Source organism: Canis lupus, chromosome 1 (genome assembly GCF_048164855.1).
Source record: "Canis lupus baileyi chromosome 1, mCanLup2.hap1, whole genome shotgun sequence".
NCBI lineage: Eukaryota > Metazoa > Chordata > Mammalia > Carnivora > Canidae > Canis > Canis lupus.
This window is the reverse complement of record NC_132838.1, coordinates 29,211,852-29,231,975: the sequence shown is the minus strand read 5'-3', so window position 1 is coordinate 29,231,975 and position 20,124 is coordinate 29,211,852. Positions and strand designations below refer to the sequence as shown.

The 20,124-nt window shown below is 36.8% G+C and overlaps 1 protein-coding gene across 3 annotated transcripts in view; it reads right to left on the bottom strand.

The window, feature by feature from the left end:
• Nucleotides 1-1,595: 1,595 nt before the first annotated feature.
• LOC140632534 (L-lactate dehydrogenase B chain-like) overlaps nucleotides 1,596-20,124 on the bottom strand; it is a 167,343-nt gene continuing 148,814 nt past the window's right edge. For 2 of the 3 annotated variants that reach the window (XR_012030175.1, XR_012030177.1), the window contains exons 9-12: nucleotides 19,267-19,390; nucleotides 17,117-17,195; nucleotides 4,688-4,833; nucleotides 1,596-4,355 (exon numbers count right to left, since the gene is read on the bottom strand). The gene's annotated coding sequence lies outside the window, so the exon portion shown is untranslated. Of the gene's footprint in view, nucleotides 4,356-4,687; nucleotides 4,834-12,119; nucleotides 12,304-17,116; nucleotides 17,196-19,266; nucleotides 19,391-20,124 lie in introns of those variants that run through there. The other variant, XR_012030178.1, reaches the window with a different exon arrangement.

Genomic DNA, 20,124 nt, shown 5'->3' with positions numbered 1-20,124 from the left:
TGTGGAGAAGTGAATGTTTGCATCTATTTCTGAAATGTTGACATTTTCAACTTTATCATTCTATTCTTGGGCATTTTAAGCAGAATTGTTCTGCTCTACAATTCAAATGATGCCAGAGTACAGATCCCTAGAGAAGAAATATTACCAAAGACTAGTTCAGGATGTGGAAGAAGGCCAGAGAAAGGAGAGTTCTTTATTCTTTCCAAATACTGAACTTTTATTTGATACAAAAATTTGACTAAGAAAAACAAACTTTGCACTGATAGCTTGAAGGCAGGTCAAGTGAATCTCTATTTTATATATGCCCCACAGCCAGGCTACAATCTAAATGCTACTTTTGTTCCTCTCTCACATAGATATTTGTGATATCAATATTCCATAAGTATTTAAATACATACACACATTTGCATGAAAGACATATGTAAGTTAACCACACACAATGTGCTTATTCTCAGAAGGACTTTTTGCTTCTATGATAGAGTCTTGCTTTCCAATACAACCTATAAGACAACTGTCAGCATTTCCTAAGCTGAACTACAAAGTGGGCAGGCGTTTGTTAAGCAACAAGAGTACTTCAACTGACTGGGACTTAAGCCATTGACGTCAGCACACATTAGTCAAAATATTTTCCCTTGTCTGTGGCCTCAAACTGTAAACACCCAGCTTGTATGCAGTTTGTTTGACTACTTCAAGAGTGGCACAAGTGAATCTGAAAGATGCTCTCCCAGCACTCGGCCAGGTTGCCAGAAAAGCATCTTCATTCTCCAAACTAATGCACATAATTGTCCATCTCTACTGGGTGCACAGCATGCAACAGAAAGATAAAAATAGAAAGAATGAAGTTCAACATATATGCAGGATGATCCTAGGAACCAAAAGCCTGATGCAAACAGAACAATGCCTTTCCTTTTTTTTTTTAATAGATTCTTTTTTAAAAAATTTTTATTTATTTATGATAGTCACACAGAGAGAGAGAGAGAGACAAGACAGAGACATAGGCAGAGGGAGAAGCAGGCTCCATGCACCGGGAGCCCGACGTGGGATTCGATCCTGGGTCTCCAGGATCGTGCCCTGGGCCAAAGGCAGGCACTATACCGCTGCACCACCCAGGGATCCCAATGCCTTTCCTTTGTGAGCAAACATCATTCATTCATTTCAATGTTCCTGAATTTTTCCTTTTTTTCTTTTTAAATATCTTATTTATTTGACAGAAAGAGAGAGAGAGAGAACAAGCAGGGGAAGTGGTAGGCAGAGAGAGAGGAAGAAGCAGTCTCTCCTGTGAGCAAGGAATCTGATGCCTGGCTCGATCCCAGGACCCTGGGATCACAGCCAGAGCTGAAGGCAGATGTTTAATTAACTAAGCCACCCAGGTGCTCCCTGAATTTTTTTTTATTTCCCTTTCTGCTTTAATATTTTAACACATTTATATTTAAAAGATGAATATATTTTTTTGCTTCTATGCAGCCTGATTTATTTCCTATAGGATTTTTATTATTTATTTATTTATTTATTTATTTATTTATTTATTTATTTTTAAGATTTTATTTATTCATGAGAGAGAGAGAGAGAGAGGCAGAGACACAGGCAGTGGGAGAAGCAGGCTCCATGCAGGGAGCCCTATGTAGGGCTCAATTCCGGGACTCCAGGATCACGCCCTGGGCTGAAGGCAGGCGCCAAACCTCTGAGCCACCCAGGGATCTCCCCTATAGGATTTTTAATCATAGCATTGCCTTTGTATAAGAGACCCACAGTAGGAAATTCTTGGTTTGTGGTTCGGTGCAATACAACAAAGATTACATCAAATTTGCAGGTACTTTACATAAGAATGGCTCTTGGGCCACAAACATGGAATGAGCTGCTGGAAACCTAAAGGTATGGGCCAGAAACTAGGAAGGTCTCAAACCTCCCAATTTTCAGAGCTCTAGATGTGGAAAAGGCCAAGTGGTTATTATCTATAGTGAACTTGCTCTCCCATAGTCAGGATATACCTCCTACAGCCATCTGCCCTGTTGGGTATGGACCAAAATCTAGCCGGTATGCAAACAAGAGTAGAAAGCAGGCAAAGAGAGAGAAATCTACCACTGGGACATTTTCTTTAATATCAGCTTGCTAAAAACATACCATGTTTCTTCTCAAACATTTTTGGAACTTTTTGTAAATAAATATGAAACTCTTCTTAACTAAATATGCTAGAACCAAATCTAATACACAAGGTCAGGACAATGTATGGAGAATCAGAAATTACATCATGCTGTTTTAAAAGGCTCACAAGTTCTGGAGTTAGAATCACAGCTCTGCGTCTTACTTCCTCTAAGACCTTGGGCAAGCAACAGACCTGCTCTGCTATTTAACTTATAGTTTGTAAAATGGGGATAATGACCCCTAGAAATGTTAATATGCATATGGAAAAAAAAATTCACGTCAGTATCTGGCACACAGCACATACAAAATAATTGATAGATTTTATTGCTATTTCAGATATCAACTGTTAATAAATTATGTAAAGTTCTGAAATTTTTTTTTATATTTGAGGCATATCTCCATCATATAAGGGTTCTTGAACACTTGGAGAGTACAAAAGCAAGCCAGATTCCCAAAGTCCACTTTAGAGATTGTGAGTTCATGGTCTGGGGTAGAGGCCATGAAGCTGTATCTTTTCGTTAAGCTAGTCATTCCTGCTGACTAGATAAGTTTTGGAACACCAGGATAATGGATCCATGCGAAAACTAAGCTCCAAAATTTGGTTTTCAGACAAAGACAGAATTCAAGCAAGTCATCTGGGGTTATAGGTTAGAGTTCAACCTTGATTAATTCAGTGCAAAAGTTAATTATATTCATTAAGGTGATTTAATTCCTCTCAAAGGGCTCATTTCTAATTGAGTCCTTTTTTCATTAATATAATCATCTTGCTTAATCGTGGCAGCCTAAAAACTAGCATACATGCCTCATCCTCCGCTCATGAAAGCTATACACTCTTCCTTTGAAATTTCTAGAAGAATGGCATATACCTCAAGCCTGTCACTGGTACTGTATTATTAGTACCTTGCATGATTTTCAAGCATAATTATGACAGGTAAGAATATGAATTTTAAAATGTTATCAGCTGTTATTACCACTCCTGGATATACTATGCTAGGGATCATGTTGGATTCAGATCTTTGTTTATATTTTTTTCTCTATGTTTCTACTTTCATAACTTCCTTCATCACCACTTGGTTAAAATGCTTCTTCTAATTCTATCTCCTGGCTTTCCTGATTGTCATTCCCTTCTAAAAGATTCCCATCTTTGATCACAAATCTGGAATTAATGAACTTCTTTTATTCTGAATATCTCAAAGTGCTCTGCAGGCATTAACGTTTACATAATTTTAATGTAGTAAGTGATAGAGTAATAGGAGTATTGTCATACTGTCATCCCAGGTTACAGGTTCCAAGATTGGATGTAAGATCCAAGCAGGTCATATTTATAAAAATTAAACATTTTAAAACACGTATTATATGTCAAGTAATTATAATGGAAAGTTAGTTCAATCCATAAAAGAAAAAATTTATTTTAAACATCTAGTTTCATCAAATTCTTAAAATGTTAAAGAACGTTTTTGAGTCCAACTATTTATGTTTCAGATTCTTGGTCTTTTTCCAATAAAGAATTGTTTTTGGAAAATTTGAGTAAGATCTATTTAGCAGCTTTCAAATATACCATGAGCCAAAACAAAAAATGAACAGGGATGCAACAGGATGATTCAAATCATATTTTTTAAAATGACACTTTGAGTGTAGAATTATTTCTCAAAGGAAATACTCTTTTCTTCTGAAGACCAGAGACTTTTCTTTTAAGGTGAGATTTAAGGAGTCCCATCTGAAAGTACACAGAGGCTGAATATATGAGGCAGAATAATAAAGCTGCTCTTATTCCAAGTTAGCATTCAAAAAAGTGTAAGACTCTTTTCATGCAGAAGTGTTAGCAGAGAGGCCATTTGCTATCAGAAACATCTTGCCTTTTGTACAGAATATTAATATGGATTAACAACACAGATTATTATATCTAATCAAAATTTTCAGGAAGATTTAGAGCAAATAAATGTTCTAGATTTGCACTTGAGCAACTTTCATTAAGTAAGAACAAATTTTGGATTACTTCTTGAACTAAGTGTTCAAAATTTTTAACTTAAAGCAACACATATACACACACACACACAACCACACATCCAACATAAAGTCTACTTGACAATCATAGGTAAACATCCAGGGCTATTTAAGTGTTTCTTTTGGCTTCAATTCTCATTCACTATAAATGCCATATGATGTGAATTGCATGGGAAGTCCTGTGGGTTTGAGTTCCTTCCAAGTTGGTGCTATCACAATTGATCAAGGGAACCAAAAGAAACAATTAGATTTTATACTTTTTTTTTTACTTTTATCCTAAGAGTACTTTTTAATACTTTTAATAACTTTTTTAATAATAGTACTTTTATAACCTACAAGAAACAGAAAAATATGTGTATATATTTATGTAAGTTGGAATTTACTCTTTCCTTTAATCACTTCTGATGCTACCAAATGAAATGTATAAGAAACAGAGCTAAGCCACTAGAATCATCATAAAAAGGCTAGAGAAGCTACTCAACTTCTTTTAAAACTTTTTCCTTTTAAAACTAATTATATTAAAAACATTATATTGGGGCACCTGTGTGGCTCAGTCAGTTAGGTGGCTGTCTTCAGCTCAGGTCAGGATCTTGGGGTCCTGGGACAAACCCTATAGCAACCTCCCTGCTCAGCGGGGAGCCTGCTCTCCCTCTTCTTCTGTCCTCCCCCTGTTCCTGCTTTCTCTCTCTGAAACACATAAATAAAATCATTAAAAATATATATTAAAATAATGACTAAAATATATATAGAATAAGAGAAAATCACCCATGTTTTCAACAGCAACTGCAAATTGGTAACATTTTCTCATATTTGCTTTTCTCCCCTCCAACAAATACTACAGATACAGTTGAAGTTCTTTTCGACCACAACCCTCCCACCTCCCTCTCCCAACCACTACCATGATTTTGATGGGCCACAGTCTGGCCCTCTGGGTTTCATGGCTCCAAACTTGGGCTTAAATTAGAGCCTTGGGGATTCTGCTCGACACAAATTGTGCAATTTTGAACTCCATATAAGCGATGTGGGCCAGGCTTCAGTCCATGGTGATTCTTCCTCTTCATTGAGTGGATCTAATTCAGCAATCCCCTCCTTATAACACTCTACCCCCAGCTTTACCCTGGTGGTTCCCCTGTGGCCCTTTACTTCCTCCAGCATACATTCAGCTCCTCCTCCTGAGCAGACCCTGAAACCCCAGACCTTATTGCCTAATTTGGTGCTGGCTTGCCATTCATTAGGCACATAGCTTTAGCTCCCACTCTAATGTACTTTTTCTTCTCTAGCCTCAGGTGATTTTCCTCTTTTTTTCTTAGCAGAATAGTTTGTTTTTGACATTTGTAAAAATAATTCTGTATGCTTTTTGTTTGTTTGCTTTTGGGGTGTAACAGGTGGTTTTAAATATATCTTCCCACTCCATTTTTGACCTTTATAACTCTATTATTATTATCTAAATGATTAAAATGAGTTTAAAAAGAAATAGGCACAGTAAATGCTAAATTGTACTCTTGAAACTTATATTACACTATATATTAACTAACTAGAATTTAAATACAAACTTAAAAATGAAACTAAAAAATAGGAGAAAAGAAAAAGACTTAGAAACAAAACATCTCAATTTTTTAAAAGAAAAATCTATTGTACAAGTGCTATAGAAAACACTTCTCATTCACTACATCAATATATATGAAATGAAATATATATACTATGAAATACATATATATATATAGTATATATATATATATATTCTATGTTTCAGGCACTTAGTAAAGCAAAGGAAAAAACTCCATTTTCTTTCAGTGGGAAAATATAGATGATAGATGATAGGTCGATAGATAGATAGATAGATAGATAGATAGATAGATAGATATAGGAAAAATATGTAGAAAAAAAGAAGGAAATTGGAAGATGCTGGGGGTTGGAGAGAACTTTGCGATTTCACATAAAGTGGTCAGGAAACCTTCAATGAAAATGGTGAAGGAGTAAGCTTGGCATCCATGTGACAGAAAACAATTTTAGGCAGAAGAAGCAGCAAGTGCAAAGGCCCTCAGAAAGGAGCTTGCCTGGTGTGTGAGAGAAATGGCAAGTGGCCAGTATGAGTTACAGAATAACAGGAGGTAAAACCAAAGAGTTTAAGTGGACAGACTCTAGGGAACATTTTACACCACGATAAAGACTTTGACTTTTACTCTGAGAACGATGGGAAACCAGATGAGAATTTGGGGGCAGAGAAAATACATATGATTTGACTTATGTTTTACTACCATCACTCTGACTGCACTTTTTGAGAATAGACAGTACAATGGTAAGTATAGAAGTAGGAGACTGATTATGTGCCTATTATTCCATCTAAGCGAGAGATGATGCTAAACTACCTGGAAGCAGTGAAGGTGGTGAAAAAAAAAAGATTCCAATATATTTTGAAAATGGAAAAAAGATTTGCTCATAGATTAAATGTCAGGTATAAGAAATAGATCAAGGATAAAAGTTTTTACCCAAGTGCCTGAAAAAATGGAGTCAGCATTTAGTAAGGTAGAGAGATGGTAACAGGTTGACATCTGGTGAAGGAAATCTGAAAGTCAGTTTGCAATGCATTAATTTTAAAATGCCAAGTGAGGATATTAAGTAAGTGATTAGAAAAGTTGGGGGCCTGAGAGAAGGTTTGGTTCTGAAGATGAGAGAGAGTATAGATAGCATGTAAAACCAGGAGGCTGGAAGAAATTACCAAGGGTAATGTAAATTTAAAAAGGAAGCCCTATACAGACTAACACCTAACTAAAGGATGTTAGAGCATTCAGAAGTTAGACAGATGAGAAGGAACAAGCACAGGAGACAGAGTAGAAGTAGCCAGTGATGTAGGAGAAACACCAAAGAAAGTGGTTTCTGAGAAACTAAGTAAAAGAAAGTATTTTTAAAAGCAGGAAGTAATGAGCTTTGCAAATGTTACTGATAAGTCAGATGAGAACTGGGACTCTACCATTAGATTTAGCAATATGGTATTCATGGTGACAGTGATAAAAGAAATTTTAGTAAGAAGATAGAGACAAAAACCTGTTTGGAGATGGTTCTAGAGAGAAAGGGAGAAGTGGAATGGCTAAAAGGAAGAAAGAATACAGAGTTTTATAATGTTTATCTGTTAAGAGAATGAGCAGATAGTTGAAGAGGAGAAATGAGATCAGGGGAGGGATTTCTTTCTTAACTGGATGAATATGAAAGTTCTCTTCTGATTGATTTCACAATGGTAAGAGACGGACGGAAGGCCACCAGCTGAGGATGAGAATGGGGAAGGAGTTTAGTAAAAGGATAAGGAATATTGACCAAGAATAGTGAATAAATTTAAAGTGAGACTGGTCAACAGGATTGTAGTTATTCCTCAGCTGTATTCATCTTGGAGAATATAGGTTCAGAAGAGGCAGAATTGAATTTTTCCAGGGTAGGGTTTTACCAGGTGAATAATATAATGTGAAAGCAGGGCAAGAAACTTGACAGTATGTACAAGGAATGGTGAGCCATGAAATCTAAGCTGTTTAAAGAGGGGGAAATAAGGAGAATGAGTTGCAATATTAGAGAATGAGATGTTGAAAGCTGATATTATGGGTGGAAGATCACAGGTAATCATAAATTCTAGGGTGTGACCATGGGAATAGGGTCACTAAATTAGAAAAAAAGAGTAAAATATTTGGGGGAGAAGAGATCAAGAAATTGAGATGCCACCACATGGGGAGGATCATTTAGGTAGAGTCTGAAAGTGTCTAGGGCTGCCTCCTAAAAAAAGAATGAATAACATGTAGATGACTGTCACAAGGTTAGAGCAGTGCATGGAACAGGCTGATAAAATTAAAAGCTAGGGATTTGGGAAAGGAAGCTAAAAGAATCTAGAATAGTGCTTCCATACAACTTTGTGCATTGATGAAAATGTCCTATATCTGTTCTGTCCAATATAGTAACCACTAGCCACAAGTGGCTATTGAGCACTTGAAATGTGACTAGTTGGGGTGCCTGGGTGGCTCAGTTGGTTAAACATCAGACTCTTGATTTCGACTCAGGTCATAATCTCAGGATTCTGGGATTAAGCCCCATGTCAGCTTCCACATTCAGTGGGAAATCTACTTGAGGATTCTTTCCCTCTCCCTCTGCCCTTCCTCTCCCTCTCTCTAAAACAAAAATAAATAAATCTTTAAAAAAATGTGGCTAGTAGAACTGAGGAACTGAATTTTTAATATTATTTAATTTTAATGAATTTAAATTTAAATAGCCACTTGTGACTAGTGGCTGACATATTGGACAGTGTGGCAATGAGAAGCAAAATGGATATCTTCCTTAAGATCAATGGGCCAGGGATATAGAGAGAAAAGAGTTTGTTCTTGAGAAGCCTGTGGAGGAAGCCATGTCAGATGAGAGCTAAGCTTCCATTAGAGAAAGATTGAGAATATAGAAAATACTTTTTTATGAGTGACTGTGAACTTCAGAGGGCAGAGTGGAAGAATTTCAGGAGTGGGAATGGGAGGATAAATAGGGAAAGAAAAAGAGGTATATGCATCATTCTTTCCATATGTGTTCTAATTATTGTGGTTTTTGTTCCTTTTGAGATCAAGGTTTATACTTCATTAATTTATTGTTCCTTAGAGAAACCAAACACTCATAAGGTATGTGGCATTTATTTTATTTTTTTTTTTAATTTTTATTTATTTATGATAGTCACAGAGAGAGAGAGAGAGGCAGAGACACAGGCAGAGGGAGAAGCAGGCTCCATGCACCGGGAGCCTGACGTGGGATTCGATCCCGGGTCTCCAGGATCGCGCCCTGGGCCAAAGGCAGGCGCCAAACCACTGCGCCACCCAGGGATCCCGGTATGTGGCATTTAAAAGTATTAAATCTGTGGCAGATAAGGGGATTCTTAATTGACAGCCTCTAAAATATAGAATCTGGGTGGCTCCGTCAGTTAAGCAGCTGCCTCCGGCTTGGGTCATGACCTCAGGGTCCCAGGATTGAGCCCCATATTGGGCTCCCTGTTCCTTGGGGAGTCTGCTTCTCCTGCTGTCCCTCGCCCTAACTTGTATGCATGCACTCACACACTCTCTCTCAAATACATAAATAAAATCTTTTAAGAAATAAATAAAATAAAATGTAGAATCTGGACAATATTTGAATCTTCCTCTATACTCATTGTCCAGGTGATAAATGATAGATAGGATCTCAAATGTTCATCAAAGTTTAACTACATCAACAGAAGGTAGCAATTAACTCTTGGAGATCAAACAAAGTTGTTTAGGAAGCAAATACCTAATGAGATGTAAAAAAATAGAAAACAGTTATTAAATACTTTCTACATGCCAGTTACTATGCTTTAGAGATATTATTCATTTAATTCTCCTATCAATCCTACGGTAGGTGTTAATATCCACATGTTATAGAGGAGACTACTGAAGCCTAACAATATAGTCATTTGTATAAAATAGCATATTTAATAAGGATAAGAACTAAGATCAAAAGCCAGATTTTCTTTCCTTTCTTTTTTTAAGAGATTTTATTTATTTATTTGAGAGAGAGAGCAAGAGAGAGGGCAAGCCAGCCAACAGAGGAGGGGCAAAGGGAGAGGGAGAGAATCCCAAACAGATGCCCCAAGAGCATGGAGCCCTATGCAGGGCTCAGTCTCACAGCCTTGAGATCATGAACTGAGCCACCCAGATGCCCCTAAAAATAGATTTTCTATTGCAAATGGTTACCTAATGCTTCATAGATAATTAAATCAATGTTCTTATTTTTAGTATATTCTGTGGCCAGAAAAGAAAGTGTAAAAGAGAAAAGAAATACATGAAGAATGTAATTTTTGTTCTGCTGTTACTTGGCCTTTACAGTCATAATAGTGATGAAATACAAATAATATTAGTCCATGTTTGGTAAAGTTAAAAGAAGTTTAGGATTTCAGATAAATCAATCAAATACAATCAGTTTCCAATAACAGAAAGTTATTTATCACCATATTAACCCAAATAACTGAGTAATAATATTTGCAAAAAATTAAATGTCAGATTAAGTCATATTCAGTAAAGGTCACTGCATGAATTAATAAATCAGATCCTACAGTTCTATCTTGAAAATACTTTTCTATATGCATATTTTCCTCTTGTGAGAAATTATAAAATTACAAAGCAAAATAAAAGGTAAATGTTCATGGAGTCTCTAATATATGTTCCTAGCATTGAGCTGGCAACTTTTGTCATGATTTGCCACTAGAAACTAAAGCTCAGCAACTTTTCCTAGGTCAGAAACTATAAGTTTCTGAGTCTAGATTTAAACTCAATACAAAAGCCTTCTCTATTAAAATACAGTTTAAAAAATCTTAATGCAGATGGATAAAGAATAAGCATGTTCAAGGACTTGTTTTCATGTATCAATTTGGCATTTTCTGTATAGTGCCTATTTTGAGAGGTTATAACTTATAATTTGCTTACTTGAGACAACTTTTGGCAATCTACAAAGTCTTAGGGAATGAGAGAATAATTTCCTGCAATGAGCTTGTTACTTATCTAGGTACCCAGAGCCTAATATAGTGCCTGGCACATTGGAAGCACTTGGTTATTAGATGGATAAGAAAATTGGAAATATAGTCACTGGATTTGGTGATCCAGTGATCCAGAAACCATGGTTTCTGTTCTTGTTCTGCCAATTACCCTTTTTTTTCATTTTTCATTTCTTTTATTTTGCATTCATTTCCTTCTTTCCAGCCCACCTTCTGCAAAATAAGAGTGACTTAGACAAAATGGTCCTTTCTAATTCCAAAGCCCTATGACTTTAAGTACTGCCTTTGATTCTACATGCTATTTAGATAATGAAGAAACTTAAAGATCTTCAGCTTTGACTTTAAAGACATATGAAAACCGCTTTGATTGGAGATTCACTGATATAAAAATATTACTTATAACAAAAATTATATCCAATATCCCTGAGTTTAATTTGCAATCAAGATGTTTACCCAAAGTGGGGGTGCCTGGGTAGCTGGTTGGTTGAGCATTTGACTCAATCTCAGGCTTTGATCTCAGGGTCAAGAGTTCAAGCCTCCTCCCCTTAATTAAATTAAGAAATTTTTAAAAAGATGCTTACTGAAAGTGAATATTTGGGAGAATCTAAGAAAGCTGATTTTTTTCCTCTCTTAAGTTTTAACCCCAGTTGAAGAATGAGGGTAAAGTGAGAGACATGAACATATAAAAGCCCCTAAAATGACTAAAATTTTATTCCAAAGTAATTTATTTCTAAAGCATTTATAGCTTCCCCCTCACTCTGGACTGTTTTTTGTTGTTGTTGTTGTTGTTATGTCTATATTTCCCCTGTCCCCAACTACTGTAATAGTTGCTTTCATAATTCAATAATTCATAATCCAGATTTTTTTTATTATTGCTGTCATGTTCCTCCACTTCACCCTACCCTAGCCCCAAAGAGACCATTGGGCCATACATACCTCTTCCAGTCACTCTGTACCTATTATTCTTTATTCTTTTCTTTATTAAGTGCCATGGACATTTATCTTCTTTCTTTACCTGCTTATTGTTTTCTTGCCTCTCCCTTCACTTAAATGTAGCCTGCCAAAGCTCGGAGTCTCTGTGTGTTTTTATTCTCTGCTGCATTTCCACCATCAAATAAGCACATGCCCATTAGCAGGTGGTAAATAAATATTTTATTGAATGAATGAATTTCTCAAGAGAAGCAGCCTTATTCATCTTTGTATTCTGATGCCCAGCACAGTACCTGGCACATGATGGACATCCAATAAATTCTTGTTACCTAGAAGTGCCGTATTAAGAGATAATCCTAAGAGTAATTTTGAGTGAAGATAAGTATATATATTGAACCAAAGAAATAATAAAATATTATTTTGGAAGGTTTTTTTTTCCATCCTTCTTTGGAAAGAGCAAAATTGATTTTATTGAAGCAAAATACTTCTTTCTTTAAAAGAAAAAAAGTTTATTTATTTACTTGGAAAGGGAGAGAGAGCAGGGGAAGGTGTAGAGGAGAGGGAGAGAGAGAATCTCAAGCAGACTCTGCACTGAATGTGGAGTCATGACCTTGAGATCATGACCTGAGCAGAAATCAAGCTGGATGCTTAACAGCTGAGCCACTCAGGTGCCTCGCCTCGCAAAATACTTCTTCCTTAAGTGTGAAGAGCTAAGAGAAAAAAAATTAATTTCCCATAATTATCTCTACGATATAAACAATTTGGTATACAAAATACAAATTATACTTACAACTTTAGTGTTACTCTTCTAGCCCTTTTTATAGTCATAGCACCTTTTATTTATTGAGCTCAAACTATGTGCTAGGTATCAGTAGGCACCTTACATTTATTATACAGAATTATCTCATTTAACCATAAAACTCCTTAAGGTGGCAGTAATTAACCTTAATATGTGGCTCAAAGAAGTAATACAGTCAAGGGCACATAAATTAAGAGAGCTTGGGTTCCAACTTAGGTCCCTTCATGCCACAGACCATTTGCCCACATGAGGTCCATGCTTCAGAGTTAGATCCTCAGAATTCTGTACACTCCACATAAACTGATTTCTGCAGTTTTTCTTAAAAGTGCTCTGTTCATCATCCTACCTCCAAAAAGATAAACGGCATAAAGCAATTGAAAGGGAAAATACCAAAGAAGGAGCACAAGGACAGTTTATAGTTGACAAATACTAATACCTCCTCTTCTATCTACTGCTTGAAAATCAGTGTATTTATTCAAGAATTAGATCTCCTTCTCCAGCTTTCAAAGGTCTTTCTGACCAATTATACCTCTTCATATGATTGCAACTACTCCTTAATGTGCTACCAGTGACCCCACCCCCCACCCCTGCCTCCACACCACATTGCCAATAACTATCCAAGTTTATAAAGGCGTGTCTAAAGTTGAACTTGGCATCTTCACCCATAAAGTGTCATGCTCCCTATTTTTTATACTTTGGCCCATGGCATTGCTGCATAATCAGCATTGAAGCTAAAAACTTTAATAGTTCTTGAGTCTTTTCTATCCTTAGGTTTTAACATCCAAACATTCACCAAATCTCCAATCCATTCCACTTCCTAGATATTCCATTTATTCACTCAAAAACATATGCAATTATGGAGCACTCATTCTGTGTCCAAGATGCTGCCCTGATCATCTCTATATGCCCTCTGCTCTACACATCGCCTGCCCCCACCCAGCTGAAGGTCTTCACGGCCATTTCTTCCAATTTATAAAATATCATCCTAGCTTGTGTACAAACTTCCAGTTTCCTGACATACCCCATGTATATTTTCTGTACATGTATATATACATACCCCATGTATATATACATACCCCATATATATATAATACACATACCCCATGTATATTTCCTGACATACCCCCTATATATTTCAGAAAATATACATAAATTACTAAAACAGAAATATACATAAATTACTTAAACTAAAATCTAATTTTATAACTATGGCTTGAAAGCATTCCTCTCTCCCCTGGAGTCCACAAGATTACGTTTAGGACAGCATTCAAAGTCCATTACACTTTGGTTCCAACAGTTCTTTCCTAGCTCATCTTCTGCCCCCACCCTCTTATGCTCAAGCTTCTTTAAAAGGTCACTGCTTCCTGAACTCATCATACCCTATCTGCTTGTTTCTTTGAAAATGTTGTAATCTCAGGTAGCAATTTCTTTTCATATTCCTTTTACTTAGGCTTCAAGATTAATCTCAAATATTGCCATCACTATAAAGCCTCTTCAGATACTCCCAGTTATGATTAATCACTGTTTTCATTATACTATCAGATTGAAGGGTGTGTCTCTATATTATTTATTACTGAGAGACTGAATATATAGATGATGGCCAGATCATATATAAAAACAGAACTTTGACCCACAACCTGACTATAAAACCAACCCCCTTATCTATAATAAATAGTCCAGGAAGTGAGCCTGCTATAATTCAGACTTGTAGGAAGTTTTTAGTAATAATCCCAGGAAGTTAAACAATTACTTCACAACCAGCCCCAAATGTACAGGACTTGATCAATAACTGACCATTTCCTTTATTTTTGTCACTACTTCTAACTTAGGACCAACCAGAGAAAGCCAAACTTGCACTCCTAACCAATCACATAGATGCTCTGCTTCTAGGTAGCCGGGCTACTGCTTCCAATTAGGATGGACATGAAGCAAAATCTTTTTTCCTTTTTTTTTAATAATAAATTTATTTTTTATTGGAGTTCAATTTGCCAACACACAGAATAACACCCAGTGCTCATCCCGTCAAATGCCCCCCTCAGTGCCCGTCACCCATTTACCCCCACCCCCCGCCCTCCTCCCCTTCCACCACCCCTAGTTCATTTCCCAGAGTTAGGAGTCTTTATGTTCTGTCTCCCTTTCTGATATTTCCCACACATTTCTTCTCCCTTCCCTTATATTCCCTTTCACTATTATTTATATTCCCCAAATGAATGAGACCATATAATGTTTGATTGACTCATTTCACTCAGCATAATACCCTCCAGTTCCATCCACGTTGAAGCAAATGGTGGGTATTTGTCATTTCTAATGGCTGAGTAATATTCCATTGTATACATAAACCACATCTTCTTTATCCATTCATCTTTCGATGGACACCGAGGCTCCTTCCACTGTTTGGCTATTGTGGACATTGCTGCTAGAAACATCGGGGTGCAGGTGTCCCAGCATTTCATTGCATCTGTATCTTTGGGGTAAATCCCCAACAGTGCAATTGCTGGGTCGTAGGGCAGATCTATTTTTAACTCTTTGAGGAACCTACACACAGTTTTCCAGAGTGGCTGCACCATTTCACATTCCCACCAACAGTGTAAGAGGGTTCCCTTTTCTCCTCACCCTCTCCAACATTTGTGGTTTCCTGCCTTGTTAATTTTCCCCATTCTCACTGGTGTGTGGTGGTATCTCATTGTGGTTTTGATTTGTATTTCCCTGATGGCAAGTGATGCAGAGGATTTTCTCATGTGCGTGTTGGCCATGTCTATGTCTTCCTTTGTGAGATTTCTCTTCATGTCTTTTGCCCATTTCATGATTGGATTGTTTGTTTCTTTGCTGTTGAGTTTAAGAAGTTCTTTATAGATCTTGGATACTAGCCCTTTATCTGACACGTCATTTGCAAATATCTTCTCCCATTCTGTAGGTTGTGTTTTAGTTTTGTTGACTGTATCCTTTGCTGTGCAAAAGCTTCTTGTCTTGATGAAGTCCCAATAGTTCATCCATAATGATTTCCCACTCCTCTGCCTGTAACTGAGTATCTGCCAAAACCATTGACAGTGGGGCACCCAGATGGCTTAGACATTAAGCATCTGACTCTTGATTTCAATTTAGGTCATGACCTCAGGGTTGTGATCAAACCCCATGTTGGGCTCTGTGCTGGGATGGAGCCTACTTAAGATTCTCTCTCCCTCTCCATCTGCCCCTCTGCCCCCTAAAAAAATGCAATTGACAGTGGCTGACTCCCTTGGTATAGCTAGCTCTGAGTAAATAGTCTGTTTTTCTCATTTGGTTGGTCTCCATTTATTTCTATCTTGCCAAACCAGGACCTGACACATGAAATTCCTTAATAAATGATTTGTTTGTGTTGTTGTTATACTGGCTTTTGTCAAATGGCTACTGGATACTTACCACAACAATATATTTTTGCTATCATAAATTTTTAAAATAATGTTCCCTTATCATTCAGTTAAAGTCTATAGGATCTGTAGTGATGTCTACTCTTTAATTCCTGACATTGGTAATTTGTGTCTTCCCTTTTTTTCCTTCATCAACTTAGCTAGATATTTATCAATTTTATTGATGTTGTCAAAGACCCAGCTTAGAACTTCATGAATTTTCTTATTGCTTGTTTTGTATTTTTTAATTTCTTCTCTTACCTTTTTTATTATTTTCCTGTCCTTAATTTCTCTTCTTTTTCTAGCTTCTTATAGTGAAGACTCTAATAAACTTAGACAATTTATCACTGATATTTTTTTCATTCCTAATATATATATATTTAGATATTTTTGAGGCTTGTTTTAAGTTTTGTTTGGGGAAAAAAAAAAGTTTTGTTTGGGGAAGTCTAGAGGAAAATTTACTTCAGGAATAATGCAAACTAGTAGTAAAGTACAGCAGTTTCTGGAGTCTTTACAACATACCCCAAGTGATCAATAAGAGCTCTCCATTTTATTTGGTGATAATGCAAATGATTCCCAGGCTTGTGTGACTTATGGAAGCCTGTTCCACTCACAATCTCCTAGTTGTTCTTTGCTCAACCTTATAAAGTTTCACCTTATTTATGCATGTCTTAATATTTTCAAAGACTTCTGGGACTTTGTATATTTCTGGCACTCTTTTTCTATGTATTTTCTTACTCTGAAGATGTTTGAATCACCATTTAAAGACATTTCAAATTTCCTATACATCAAGCTCTATCTCTTCAATTATGTAATAACTGTTCCCTTCTTGGAATCTCCCTCTCTTCTTTGTAGTGTGGAATGTGCCTCCAGGAAGGAATCCTATGCAATTGTAGGACTCACCTTATTTCCCTTCCTTCAGGATTCACAGTCTTTTGCTGACTATTATACAATGTCTGAAAAGAATTACTTTTATATGTTTTGTTCAGTTTTACAGCTGATTAAGGTAGGAGGGTAAATTGAGTCTCTTTTACTCCTGGTTATAAGCCCTGCCTTCACTCTTGACTCCCTCAACTAAATTTTCCATACTGCTTTTAGAAGGATCATTCCAAAATGCAAATTTAAATATACCTTTCTTGCTTAAAGTTTCCAACAATCCCATAGCCTGACCATGTTCATAATCCCAGATAAGTGCCAAAAACTTTAGTATAATATGGAAGATATTTGTGCTTCAAACCCTGCCTTCCTGTCTAGTCTTATCTCCAGCCATGCACCCCCTCTATCTTCTCCCCTCATACAGTAAACTTCAACCATAGCTGTAGCTTCTCAAATTCTTACCTTTCTTTTTCTTTCTTTTTCTTTTCTTTTCTTTTCTTTTTTGTCTTTGGGCCTTTATACCTTTTGCCGCTCCATTTATCTAGAATACAATATACCCATTTAAAAAATTATTTACTTATTCATGAGAGGCACAGAGAAGCAGAAACATAGACAGAGGGAAAAGCAGGCTCCCTGCAGGGAACCTGATGTGGAACTCGATCCCAGGACCCTGGGATCACGCCCTGAGCAGAAGGTAGATGCTAACCATTGGGAAACCCAGGCAACCCAATACACACACTTTTAAACTAACATGTCAGAACTTATCTTAACTATTAGTTCTTCTAGGAGGCATATCTGAGCCCTGAATACTATATTCATGGTCCTTTCTACATGCTTTCACAAAACCCTGTGATATTGGACTAGAATATCTGTTATAATGTCCCACAATTATCAATGTTCTCTCTGAATTCACTATGTTACTATAAGTTTCTTAATACAATATCCTTATCTCATTTATTTTTCTGACCGAGCCTCACACATATCCAATTGTCAATAAATATCTGTTGAGTAAATGAAAAAGTGAATTATTCTATCAGTTAAAATAGGCATCCAATTTCCAGGAGGCAAGCTGGTTTGAGAATATAGAAGGAAAAGTGGCTCTAAAGTATCAGTCAGCAAACATGTGTAAAGGTCGAGATGTAAATATTAGAACTTTGAAAGTCACATACAGTCCCTATCCCATTTTATTTATTTTTTATTTTTAAAAATATTTTATTTATTTATTCATGTGAGACACAGAAAGAGAGACAGAGACATAGACAGAGGGAGAATCAGGATCCTCGAGGGAAACCTCATGCGGCACTCGATCCTGAGACTCCGGGATCATGCCCTGAGCCAAAGGCAGATGCTCAACCACTGAGCCACCCAGGCGTCCCTATCCCATTTTCTTTAACAGCTAAAAGTGTAAAAACATTCTTAATTTGCCAATCTCTATTCCAGAATTACACAGACCTGGGTTTAAATCTTGACTCTTGGGAACCCTGGGTGGCGCAGCGGTTTAGCACCTGCCTTTGGCCCAGGGCACGATCCTGGAGACCTGGGATCGAATCCCACGTCGGGCTCCCAGTGTATGGAGCCTGCTTCTCCCTCTGCCTATGTCTCTGCTTCTCTCTCTCTCTCTCTCTCTCTCTGTGACTATCATAAATAAATTTAAAAAATTTTTTAAAAATTTTAAAAAAATCTTGACTCTTAATCTTATTAGCTATGTAAATATGACCTCTTACCAAACTTCATCTGCTGCATGAAAATAGTAATAATACTTATCCTCCAGTGATATTGTAAAGATGCAGTAAAATCATGTGTGTTAACAGCACAAGAGTGCTTGGTGATTGGCCCAAAGGAATAAGGAATGTTCCATACCATATCTGTGTGTGGTTGTCCAAAAGACATTGGATGAAGATTCACCAAATGAGCTCCATATATTTTAACCTATGTATTTGTCACAACTTTCAAAAATCTACAATTAATGTGGATAAGAACTAGCCACTGATTGTCAAATAAAGGTATAAAACTGCAAAGAAAAAAAATAATATCTAACACTCTGTACCAAGCACTGTTCTAAGTCTTTCAAATTATTAAATAATGTAGTCATCACTACAATCCTGTAAGACAGACACAATAATTACTCCATTTTACAAATGAAAAGAAGAAGGCAGAAATTAAATAACTAGCAGCAGTAATTAATAAGTTGTAAAAATGGCATATAAAATTAATTAGCTTTATCTTCTAATCCTTTGATAATCAATCTAAACTGTTCTTGCATTCCTGACTATCAGATTGTGTGAGATTTTAAATGTTTGTTTTAAGCTGCTAAATTTGGATTTATTTATTTATTTATTTTAGATTTTATTTATTTATTCTTGAGAGACAGAGAGAGGCAGAGACACAGGCAGAGGGAGGAGCAGGCTCCACGCAGGGAGCCTGATGTGGGACTTGATCCCGGGATTCCAGGATCACGCCCCAGGCCAAAGGCAGGTGCTAAACCACTGACCACCCAGTCTGCCCTTGGTATATTTATAATGAAGCAATGGATAGCTAATACATATATCCTTTGCCCCTCCCCACCCTCCACCCCACAACTTCCCAGAGTATAGATATATCTCTAAGCTCACCACAAAATCACTGCTTGCTTTTCTGTTGGCTCCACCTGTAGGGACAATGAACTCACATAGCCTCTAAAGCAACAAGTTGGAGAAGAGGAAGAGGTCAAGAGAAGTGATGTAATCACTATAGGTTCTGGTGGAAGAGGGAAAAACATGCGAGAAAAAATATGTCAGAACTTTCCTTACACAATTCTCAAATTGCTACATTAACTTTTCTTGGAACCTGCTGACTTGAACATATCTAGTTGGTTTCTTTCAGGATACTTCCTACCATTTACTTCCTCAGTTTCATTCATCTTCTTCCTCCCAACACAGGTGGTACATACTTTTAGATAAGAGCTGGAAATGTGGGAGATTCAGGGTTTATATAACATTGCAACATCAACAAAGAAAAAGGATGCTAGCATAACTAGCTATTTTTTTCTAAACTGCATCCTTTTCATAAATATGTAAATTTTGTTCCAATAAATTTCACCATACATATTCTGGGGTCCACAGCCAACAGGATATGTAGCATTCAACACTTTACCTTATAAAGCCTTCATGTTCTCTCTCTCCCTCTCCCTTTCTTTCTCTGTCTCTCTCTGTCTCTCTTTATCTCTGGGTCTCTCTCCCCCTGAACACACACACACACAGCCCACTTACCACCCCCATCTCCAGCCCCATCTTGTGATTTGGTAGTATTAACTCTGAAAAATTCTTTGTCCCTCAATGGAACTGCACTTTTAAAAAATTATAGAAGTTTTTCCAAAGTTCAAAACTGACAGAAATGTATTTCATACTGCTAAGGGCCATTCTGAAACATACAGGAAAGCATGGAACTTTAGAATCATTCCCTGTGACTTTTTTTTTCCAGTTTTTTTACTA